We start from the raw sequence: 12,668 nt of genomic DNA, 5'->3' as shown, positions 1-12,668 counted from the left end.
GATATTATAATTATCTATAATTTCACCATTTTCTACCCCACAGTAGTACCGCATGCATATTGTTCTATTTGCTGCCTTTTTTCCCTATTATTGTTATTTTTAGATAACATTACACATGTAAGCTTTAATAAATACTAGCATCTGTATTTACATTAAGTGCACCATGAGGCGGGAAGCAGAGGGCCGGCTAGCTGGGGGGTGGCGTGTGGCTGGGGTGGGGGGTGGACTGGGTGTCATCGAGGTGAGGTCTGTCGGGGGTGCAGGTTCTGAGTGGCTGACACCTTAGTGAGACTGAGTGAGGCTGACGCTGCAGTCACTGAGGACAGGGCGCCCACTACTCCGGGAGGCAATGTCACCATCGACTCAGAGCTTGGCTTGTCTCCTCACTAGACTATAAGCTCCTTGAAAGAAGGAATCGTATGTTATTCATCTTTATATTTTCAGCGTGTGGCACAGTTCCTGGTACATAGTTTAAAGCTGAGTTTTGGGACATGGCCACTGCTTCACCAAGGTCTGACACTAGTAATAACCATAGTAGAAGGGTACAGTTAATGGTAATTGTTTCTAGTGCCAAACTAAAACGAATAAAGAACTGGTTTGGAACAGCAATCTATACGGAAGTAGTTGTAGATGTAGAAATTGAGATAACAGGACCTGGAGAGATAGCACAGTGCCTTGCAAGCAGCTGATCCAGGACCAAAGGTGGTTGGTTTGAATCCCGGTGTCCCATATGGTCCCCCGTGCCTGCCAGGAGCTACTTCTGAGCAGACAGCTAGGAGTAACCCCTGAGCAACGCCGGGTGTGGCCCAAAAACCAAAAAAAAAAAAAAAAAAGAAAAAAGAAATTGAGATAACAACAAATTCCAGTAGTTCTTATAACACAAAGTGGGATGAACAGGCTAATTATAAATGTGACCCCACAGACTACATTGGAATTTCGAGTTCACAGTAATCATTTTAAATGATTTAAAATTAAATCATTTAAAATCAGATGCTTTGTTAGAAAAGGCAACTATAGATTTGAAACAAGCTCTGTTGCTACACAACAGAAAATTGGAAAAAGTGAAAGAACAATTAAAGTTCTCCATGGAAAACAAGAATGGCACAGTGCAAATTGGTGAATTCACAATTGTGCTTGACGGATTGATGATTGAACAAGAAATTCTAACAAGGGGCTGGAGAGACAGCATGGAGGTAAGGCATTTGCTTTACATGCAGAAGGACAATGGTTTGAATCCCAGCATCCCATATGGTCCCCTGAGCCTGCCAGGAGCGATTTCTGAGTGTAGAGCCATGAGTAACCCCTGAGCACTACTGAGTCTGACCCAAAAACCAAAAAAAGAAAAAAAATTCTAACAAACTGTAGCTCATCTCCAGCAAAATGGTGGTGTCTTACATGAAAATGGAGAACCTTCATTCAAGAGGAAATACCAGGTTGACTGTTGAAGGTACTAATGGAGTAAATAATCATGCACCTTAGTCTCAAACTCAAGCTGTTCATGTGTAGTTAATGGAGGCAACATATCTTCATCTCCATCTCAGGTTGCTGCCAGATCTTAAAATACACCAGCCCCAAACCACTCTCATCTGAGCCCACCAATGACACTGAATAATACTTATCTGCAACAATTGACAATACCACGGGTACTGCAGGCATCTGTTTTTGCTTTTTGGTTTTGGGCCACACCTTGTGACGCTCAGGGATTACTCCTGGCTATGTGCTCAGAAATCGCTCCTCGCTTGGGGGATCATATGGGATGCCAGGTGATCGCATTTTGGTCTGTCCTAGGTCAGTCACGTGCAAGGCAAAGGCCTTACCTGCTGCACCACTGCTCTAGCCCCTGCAGTAGCATCTGAAGAAATTGCTTTGTCTTCAAAGTGAACTTCTACTACTACTGTTGAAGATCCTCCAGTTCAGGAAATCCCAACTTCCACTGAAAATGATAAATGTATTCTTCCTAATAGTACAGCAATTGGTTCTGAAGCTGGAAGCATCATAGACCCTGCCACTACTAGCTCTGGAACTTGTTCTGTTTTTTGAGGCTACCAAGTTAGACAGTCAGATGGGTCTGCAGAGCCTGCTCAGTAGCACTCAAGAAATGCCAGCATGGGCCCGGAGAGATAGCACAGCGGTGTTTGCCTTGCAAGCAGCCGATCCAGGACCAAAGGTGGTTGGTTCGAATCCCGGTGTCCCATATGGTCCCCCATGCCTGCCAGGAGCTATTTCTGAGCAGACAGCCAGGAGTAACCCCTGAGCACTGCTGGGTGTGGACCCAAAAACCAAAAAAAAAACAACAAACAAAACAAAACAAGAAATTCCAGCACAGAAACTTTGCCAATTGGATGGAAACAGAGGAAGGATCCTCATGGTAGAACCTATTATGTGGATCATAACACTCAGACAACCACATGGAGAGGCCACAACCTTTGTCTCCCAGTTGGAAAAGAAGAGTAGATGACCTATTAGATGATGGTAGATGATCTATTATGTATATTGTATATAACACCAACAACTACCTGGCAGCAGACCATCATGGAATTGGTCCGAAATTTTGAACAGTGGCAACTTCAGTGGAACCAACTGCAAGGAGATATGCAACAGTTTAACCAATGATACCTCTACTTGACTTCAATGCTAGCTGCAGAAAATGACCCATATGTGTGGGTCTTTGCGACCATGCTGGAAAATAAGAGTGGATTCCATGGACAGAGTAATATTTGTGAAACATACAAACAACCCAGTGGGAAGACCCAAGTATTCAAGGCTTACAGAGTGAAGAGCCTCTTCCAGAAGGCTGAGAAATTAGTTACAAAATTAGTTAGTTGGGAAGGTGTTAGATACTTTGCTGATCATAATATAAGAACAAGAATATTCAAAGATCCTTGAAATGGGAAGTCATCTGTAACTAAAGGTGGTCCACAAATTTCTTATGAATACAGCTTTCGATGGAAACTTGCCCACTTCCATTACTTGTGCCAATCTAATGCACTACCCAATCATGTAAAGATAAATGTGTCCCAGAAGATATTGTTTGAAGATTCCTTCCAACAGATTATGGCATTAAAAACCTATGACTTGAGGAGGCAAATATATGTAAAATTTAGAGGAAAAGAAGGACTTGATTATGGTGGTCTCTAGAATCTAAATCCTCCAGTTCCGACTGAACATTGGTGAGCCAATTCTTAACCAGAAAGTGCTAACCCAAATGATCAAAAACACACTTAGAGAAATAAAAGATTTTAAAAATTCCCACCTTACCCTAACTCCAGTCTGCATGACCAAGTTCCCAGAATAAAAGAACACCCTCCTCTTTTTTCCTCACCTTTTATCTATGGAAAAATGTCACACCTAAAAGGTGCGACCATCTGGTTTCACTATCAGTCGGAGGTGGCACATTCATAGAATAACATCCAAAGAGAAACCATGAGAGAATTGGTTGACATAGAGATAGACAAATCCTGTAATCCTACATATCCCATTTTACATTATTAAAAAAGTGATAGTAAGAGGTACATAAAGTCATACACAAATTACATTACAACTTCAAGGGTACCATATATATTAAATTCTAAACAATTAGATAAATAAATAAATTATTGTCTAATCTAAATAAAAGGAGAAAGCCATAACTACTTAATAAAATATACACTAAAAGATATACATGTTAAAGATTACACTTAGACAATAATACAAAGAAAATGTACATATCTCTTCTAAATGTTAAAATAATGACTGAAGAGTAAATAAATTCTGAGTCATAATTTCAGTCAGTTACATAGTCATGTGGAGCCCAAGAAACTGATTGGCCGTAGTCACAGTTCTAGGGATGATTTAAAGTTAAGGATCTCTCTCCCAAGTTGACACCAGTCTCGAACAGTCTCAAGGTAGAGTGAAGTGGTAAAAAGGCAACTTCAGCAATATTGATGTGACTGTGGAGAATGACTCACGGCCCAAATGACCCAAATGACTCCACCAGCATCTGCAACCAGAGTGACACCATCTTGCAGGATAAGCCACTGAAGATTCACATGCCAGTTGTCATCCTTTCCCCACTCTTCAATCAATGGGCAATTAACAGTGGTGATGTCATCTTCCTATGATGGCAACAGGAGTCAAGGAATGTATAATAAAAGGTAGAACTAACAAATAAATAGACATTTCAGACAAAACCAGACAGCACTGAGCAAAACTTCTCAGCATTACTGGAATTAGACAAACACATAGGTGTCACTCAAACTCAACACCCACATAAATAGACAAAAGGATCAATTCAAAAAAATTGACCCAGGTAAAAATAGGACAAGCACTTTTAAATATAGAGCTGGTATGTTTGTAGAAAAACTTTTCCAGCTTCAAAAAGTAGTTGACGTAGATGGAGTTGAATTTTGCTGAAAATAAAAGCTTCAAGGTTTATATTGATCATAAAACATTTCCAAAACAATCCTAATTTTGAAGTTTAAAATATTAAGTAAAATGGTTAATGAGCACTGTAGAAGGAATCTGCACCTCAAAGTATATATCATCTGCTTGAAATAATCAGATTTCTTTCTAGAAAGCACTGGAAACAAAGTCTCTTGATATAATAAAAACCCAGAAGGAATAAGAAATAAATAGTAAATAGCATACTCAATGACTGAGCACTGTGGTAAGAGTCCAAAGTATTCAATGTTTCATCCATGGGTCTCTGGATAAACATCTGAAATCATACAAGCAGTTATAATCAATGAAAAAAGACCAATTTAATAAGCACTGCATTAGGAGTTCAAAATAAATATCTCTCAATGGATCACTATAAACAAAAACATTAAAGGTTATTATAAGAATAGGAATACATTAAAACGTTCTAATTAGCACTGTAGTGAGAGTTTATCTTCTAACCCACTAACCACAGTTTTCCTGTTGATAAAATATTAGAACATTATTATAAACATTTCTAAAAAGCGTTCAACTAACTAATTTAAACATCTGTATCTATTGCCAAAGATCCCTTTGAGGTATGAAAAAAAGAAAAAAGAAAAAAGAATATAAGCCACTGAAGAATTCAGGCTCAGAATGTTTCTGTAAAAGTGCTTGTAACTGCTGTAGCAAATCTTGAACAATCTGATTATGAGCATCTAAAGAAGCTGTTACTATGCCTGGAAATAAACCAATCATGTAAGCTGAATCACTTACTGTTATACGGCTCTGAAACACATGATAATAAATTATTTAAAGTAACAAGCTCCACTTTCTGAGCAAACTTATAAGTAGTATGAACTATTTTGGTTAGAGAAGGACCAGTATACCTACATCCTTTTCCTGATGCTGCCCCATCGATGTAAAACACGGGGCATCAGATATAGGAGAGGAGTGAATAACTGATGATATCACAAAGTTAGTCCTTTTAAAGAAGCCCCAGACTTTTCCATCAGAATAGTGGGAAGAAATTTCCCCTGAAATACCAGATAAGGCCCGTTGAAGGTATTATATTTTCTATTTCCTTTTTAACAATAGGCAACACTATTAAATCTGGATCAAAACCTAACATGGAAACTGTTCTGAGTTTAGCCTTAATTATAAGAGCAGCTGGCATCTCCAAATAAGGCACACATGTGCTAGACTGTTTTTTATGCAAATAGACCTATTCTAGAGGCCCTGGCATTTGAGCAATAGCACCCGTAGGAGAAAGAGGGGTAGCAAAAATTAAAAACCATATTTTCTCTCCAGGTACAAACCTGGTAAGATAGGACTCCTTAAGCCAGTCCTTAGCATTTTTAATTCCTGTTCTGCCTTTTGAGTTAAAAAACTGGGACTATTTAAGTCTGGATCACCTTCCAAAATACCAAACAAGTTACTAAGTTCTGAGTTTGGGATCCCCAGAGATGGACAGACCCAATTTATATCACCTAACAGTTTTTGAAAGTCATTAAGGGTCCTCAGATTTTTCTGATAAATATAAAATTTTTGTGGGTACGCTGAAGTTCGCTCCAGTACAAATCCCAAGTATAGGAAAGGAAGTAGAGTCTGGATTTTTTTTGTAACTATAATTAACCCAGCACTCTGCAAGCAGTTAATAACACATTCATATATGCCTTGCAATTCTTTGTGAGTCTCAGCCGAGATTAAAATTTAATCCATGTAATGGATCAAATATACCTGAGGAAAGTATTGACACATGATAGGTGAATTTTCCATGTCCTGGACATAAAACTGCATCACCAAAATATTGACACATATTGGGGCTGGCACTAGAGGTAAGGTGTCTGCCTTGCAAGCGCTAGCCAAGGAAGGACCGCGGTTTGATCCCCCGGCGTCCCATATGGTCCCCCCAAGCCAGGGGCAATTTCTGAGCGCTTAGCCAGGAGTAACCCCTGAGCATCAAATGGATGTGGCCTGAAAAAAAAACAAAAAAGGGTATATAGAAATATAATATAAACAATATTTTAAATCAATTACTATTAGAGGCCAATCTCTTGGAATGGCTGCTGGAGAAGGTAAGCCATTTTGCATTTTGCCCATCAGAATCATTTGAGAATTAACAAACTTTAAATCAGTTAAAAGTCTCCAGATACCTGATGGTTTTTTGATAATAAATATTGGAGAATTCAAACTAGAAAATGAGGTTTCAACATGTCCCTATCTCAACTGTTTATCAACTAAATTTCTAAGCACCTCTAATTTTGTGCTATGACTGGGCCTCTGGGGAATTCAGATTGGAAAATCTGATTTCCATTTAATACAAAGAGGTTCTGGGCACTTTAATCCAGTGGCCCCAATTAAACAGGAGAAATCTCTGAATTAAAATGTTTGGAGTTTTTGAGAGGGATGTGGTATCCTGCTCCCAAGTGCTTATGCAAATCACGTCCCCATAGGTTCAAGAAAATTGAAGCTACAAATGACAAAATTACTGCTTGTTGAGTTTCCAGTCCTATGCACTTCAGGTATCTAGCACTCTGGCGAACAAAATTTCTAGGGAAGACACCTTCTATCCCTTCTAAACTGTATTGGATTTCTTGTAGGTCCCAATTTTGAGACCAATCTCTCAAAGTCATTACAGATATTTCTGCCCTGCTATCAAACATACCAGAGAATTTTTTGCCCTGAATATCAAGAGTTAACATTGGATTTTCCTCTTTTAATTTTGCCATAAATGCTATAAATGCATTAGCAGAAGCCTCAGGGTTAGTACTTCCAAAGCCTTCTTCCCTGATGTTCTCTGATTTTCCAGAAATAACATAAGGAATCAATAATATCTGAACTATGTTTTCACTTTTCTTAAATGTCCAGATTGTGGGTACTGAGACAGTAACTATTATTTTCCCTAAATGGTCAGAATCTATAATCCCCAGGTGAATTACTATTACTTTAAGCATTAAACTGCTTCTTCCTGTAATAATACCCACTGTTCCTTGAGGAAGAGGCCCTGTTATACCAGACCTAATCTTATAAGGACATTGAGATGGACAGATAGTCAGTTCTTCTGGACATGGACATGGAATGTCTAAACTGCAGCTTCCGGCAGTGACAGGTTTTGTGTTTAAGCTGAGGAATTCCCTTGGTTTGGATGGGGAAGCTGAATTATTGATGATAAAAGTTCTGAGTTTGAGGGGCCAGAGGTTGCCCACTTACCAAGTTTTCCAAGACAGGGGAGTTAGTTCTGGTCTCAAAGGAGCAGATCCCCAAGGTGGCATAAAAAGAGGTTTTGCTCTCTGCATTGGTTTTTAAAATGTCCCATTTTGCTACACTTAATGCATTTTGACTGCCCACATGAGTAAGGTTTTGAACTCTTTTCCCATTTGCCAACTCGTTATTGGGGAACTCACCTGCAGTATTTAGTTCAGTGAGCTCCCTTACCACACCTTGAACATAGTCCAGATACTCTGATTGTGTGAAGGCCAGTAGTCTGATTCCCTGGAGTCTGCATTTGAATAGCATATGCTGTTAAGGGTACTATGGCATGAGGTGTATTCAAGCCACTGATCTGATTTTCCGGGGTCTTTACCTGTATAGTATATGGCGTTAAAAGGTGCAGCTGTGGGGGTGAGGGAAGGTAAGCAGAAGTTAAAGGTACAGTGGCAGAATATCCAGAAAGATAATTATTCAAATCAGTTGAGTGTTGTGAGTGATATGGTATGGGATTATTATAATAATTGACATTTCTGCAAGCATGTATGTATCCCATTTCATCCTTCTTTTCTCTTATAGAGTGTAATATGCCTGGCATTGTCCATTAGTATTAACCATTGCTGAAGTTTTTATTAGACGTCTGGCATCTATACTGCCACTTGTCTCTCAACTGCATTTTGTAATCTGCCTAGAAAATCTGCATATGGAGGGCCTGATAGATAGCATGGAGGTAAGGCATTTGCCTTGTATGCAGAAGGTTGGTGGTTCGAATCCCGGCATCCCATATGGTCCCCCAAGCCTGCCAGGAGCGATTTCTGAGTGTAGAGCCAGGAGTAACCCGAGTGCTGCCGTGTGTGACCCAAAATCCAAAAAAAAAAAAAATCTGCATATGGCTCTATAGCCCCCTGAACAAACTTGGCATAACTATTGATATACTCACTTCAGAGTCAACCTTTTACCGAGCCTGCAACTATCTTTCTGGAGTGAACTAATTTTTTACTTTTTTTTTTTTTTTTTTTTTTTTGGTTTTTGGGTCACACCCGGCAGTGCTCAGGGGTTACTCCTGGCTCTTTGCTCAGAAATCACTCCTGGCAGGCTCGGGGGAACCACATAAAATGCCAGGATTCGAACCAATGACCTTCTGCATGAAAGGCAAATGCCTTAACTCCATGCTATCTTTCTGGCCCATGATCTAGGTTTTTAAGTCTTAAATCTGTCCCGAGCCAGCTTATAGAAATACATTTTCCATCGTAAAAGTTGATGGATCGAGACAGACCTTTGACAGACATTTATACTCTCTGTGGGTCCAATATGTATCATTACTCAAGAGACCAAGGTGTTTTATAAAATAAGGAGCAAGAGGACCATACTAAGTGCATGCTTTCTGAAGCTGACTTAGATTGTGTATACTTAAACCTTCATAGGTTGCGGCCATTTCATTCTCTTGGTTGGGAAAATTTATTTCTGAGTCTATCTCATTACCAATTCCTTGCAGAACTGGCCCCTGAGGTCAGATATTTTTCCAATGGTATGTTTCAGAATCTGTATTAATTCTGACCTAAGGACTAGTCAATTAGGTAAATTGTTTTCCTGGTAAGAAAAACTTACTTCCAAATCTATACTAATACCAATATCTCTTATGACAAGCCATTTGGGGGCACATAGTGGATTTGCCCCACTTTCCCTGGAAGTCAGAGGGGCAGGCATGGGATCTGTAGCACACTTCCTATAAGTTTATGGTAAAGGGAGTATGGCTGATATGTTTATAGATCTTCCCTCTTCCCCAGCTATTTGGGCTACATTAGTTTCTTGCATAAAATCAGCATTTCAAGGCAAAACATTCAGATGGTTCTCCATATTTTCCATAGGTCCTGCCTGACCCAGGCTAGCTGTTGGAACTTAAGGGTCTTCTGACTGTTCACCAGTAGGTGGTGGTGTAGGACCAGTTTCGTTGTTTCTATTTTGACTTGTTATAATGGTAAAAAATGAATAACATTAATGTAATAAGACCAGAGACATTAGAGTTTAAGGGTCGGATGGACTGGCTTTCAATATGAAGCTCAACACAAAGCATCACGGTGAATGCTGTTAGGGAGGGAAATAACTACACTAACAACTAGCATGACAATGTTAATGAGTGAGAGAAGTAGAATACCTGTCTCGATACAGGCAGGGGTGGGGGAGGCATTGGTGGTGGGAAGGTTGCACTGGTGAAGGGGAGTGTTCTCTTTATGGCTGAAACCCAACTACAATCATGCTTGTAATTATGGTGCTTAAATAAAGATTTTAGTTAAGAAAAAAACCTGTTTATTCAGTCTTTTCTTTCAGAAAAAAATTGAAAATATCTCATTTTCTGAGATAAATCATATTATTTTAAAAGAACCTCCACCATTTTCTGTGCTAAGTCCAAATTTTCTGCCCTTATCTTCATTATCTTCAAAATTCTTAAAATTTAACATAGGGAAACCAACATACACGTTCCCACCAAACAAAACATACATATTTACCATGTTCCTAAGTCCTACCTACCTGCAAACCAACAAGAGACCAACTCACAAATCCAAAATGGTGGAACCCATCCAGAAAGGCCAGAAATCAGCTCACCATGATCCAGCTGAGTCCATATTATGGGGCTCCATTTTCTAAACTCTAAATCCTCCCATTTGGACCCCGAACACTGGCGAGACGGTTCTTAACCAGAAGGTGATCACCCAAATGATCAAACACACATTTAAGAAAAAGAAAAGATTTTAAAATTTCCCACGTTTCCCTAACTCCAGGCTAAAGATCACCCTCCAGGAAGTTGAACGACCAAGCTCCGGAAATGAAAGACCTACTTCCTCTTCTGGCCTCTCCTTTTATCTATGAAAAAACATCACATCTATAAGGTGGGACCATCCAGTTTCACTACCAATCAGTGGGTTTGCATTCATAGAACAATAACCAATGAGAAATCATGTGGGAGTTGATTGACAGAGAGATAAATCCCCTAATTCCACAATGATCTAGCAAGAGAGTGGTTTTTTCTTTTTTCTTTTCTTTTTTCTTTTCTTTTTTTTTTTTTTTTTTTTTTGTTTTTGAGCCACACCCGGCGGTGCTCAGGGGTTACTCCTGGCTGTCTGCTCTGAATAGCTCCTGGCAGGCACGAGGACCATATGGGACACCGGAATTCGAACCAACCACCTTTGGTCCTGGATCTGCTGCTTGCAAGGCAAACGCCGCTGTGCTATCTCTCCGGGGCCCTGGTTTTTTTCTTGTCTTCACATGAAGCTTTGAATCCAATGTATTTATTGTTTATTTGTGTATGCTGACAAGAACAACTTCTGTCTATGCAGATAAATCCAACATCAACCATTAATTCAGACTATCCTTCATACTTCTGTTTTATTGGTCATTTTATTGCTATGGCACTTTTCCATGGGATATTTATTGATACTGGGTTCTCTTTACCATTCTATAAATAGATGCTAAGTACAAAAACTCACCATTAAGGATTTGGAATATATTGATACTGAATTTTATAATTCTCTTATCTGGATAAGAGACAACAATGAAGAATGTGACTTAGAAATGTTCTTTTCTGTTGATATGGAGATTTGGGGAAAGTTAATTTCACATGATCTAGGAGGTTCCAATATCCTGGTCACTGAAAAGAACAAGGATGAATATATTGGCTTACTGATATTTTGATTGGCTTACTGGCATTTTTCTCGAGGAGTACAAGAACAAACTAAAGCATTTCTTGATGGTTTTAATGAAGTTGTTCCTTTCAATGGCTATAGTACTTTGATAAAAAAGAATTGGCAGTATGTTCTATGGAATGCAAGAGGTGGACTTGACATATTGGCAGAGAAATACTGTCTATCAAGATTACACAAGAAATATCAAGCAAATCATTTGGTTTTGACAGTCTGTGAAAGAGACAATGAAGTAAGAATGAGGATTCTAGAGGCCAGAGTCGTGGCGCAGGCAGTGGGGTGTTTGCCTTGCACGTGCTAACAGAAAGACTGCTGTTCGATCTTCCTGAATCCTGTATGGTCCCCCAAGCCAGGGGTGATTTCTGAGCACAAAGCCAGGAGTAACCCCTGAGTGTTACCTGGTGTGCCCCGCCCCCCAAAAAGAAAGAATGTAGATTCTACCGTTTGTCACTGGAACTTGCCTTTTGACAATAGGAGGATTTGCTAAACTCATGGGAAGTAATGGACCTCAAAAGTTTTGCATTGAAAAAGTTGGCAAAGACACCTGGTTACCAAGAAACCATACATGCTTTTTAATCGCTTGGATCTACCACCATATAAGAATTAGGAACAACGAAAGAAAAAACTGTTTTTTTTTTCAGTAGAAGAGACCTAGGGATTTGGACAAGAATGAATATGGGGCCCAGAGAGATAGCACAGCGGCGTTTGCCTTGCAAGCAGCCGATCCAGGACCAAAGGTGGTTGGTTCGAATCTCGGTGACCCATATGGTCCCCCGTGCCTGCCAGGAGCTATTTCTGAGCAGACAGCCAGGAATAACCTCTGAGCACCGCCAGGTGTGGCCCAAAAACTAAAAAAAAAAAAAAGAATGAATATGACTTGTCTTGAAGGAGCTCTTGCATTTAAATACCCCAGCCAAGGAAAATTGCATAGATATTGTATAGAAACTGTTTATTCTTTACAGTGACTTTTCTGAACCTCTGAAAGTATAAATGTTTTTTGTTCTTCCAGAGAAATATGCTAAAACATTTATCCTTTTCTACTTTATTTATTTTTCCCTAGAAGTAACTGATAAGGAAAAAGATCATCAAAATTATCAAAAGATAGTTGAAAAAGATCAATTTTCAAGGAAGTGACTTGAAGTATATTATCTCTATAAACATATGATAGTGGCTCTAGTTTTATAGAGCTCTGAGTATATTAAACATGACCACCATTTCCTCAAAGAGATCTGGATTTGCTTTAACTTCTTTCTTCTTATCCAGGAGAAAAAGTAAGAATCGCTCCATGCTCTTCTTTCTCCCTTTTATAAACATCTCCTAAAGATATTTATTTGCATGGCCATTCAGGAAGGTATTAAGGGCTTA

The 12,668-nt window shown here is 39.2% G+C and overlaps 1 pseudogene; it reads left to right on the top strand.

Moving 5' to 3' along the window:
* Window positions 1-465: 465 nt before the first annotated feature.
* Window positions 466-11,976, top strand: LOC126011635 (NEDD4-like E3 ubiquitin-protein ligase WWP1; annotated as a pseudogene).
* Window positions 11,977-12,668: the final 692 nt, after the last annotated feature.

This window comes from Suncus etruscus, chromosome 6 (genome assembly GCF_024139225.1).
Source record: "Suncus etruscus isolate mSunEtr1 chromosome 6, mSunEtr1.pri.cur, whole genome shotgun sequence".
NCBI lineage: Eukaryota > Metazoa > Chordata > Mammalia > Eulipotyphla > Soricidae > Suncus > Suncus etruscus.
The sequence above is the reverse complement of the archived record's forward strand: the minus strand, read 5'-3'. Positions and strand labels throughout refer to the sequence as shown.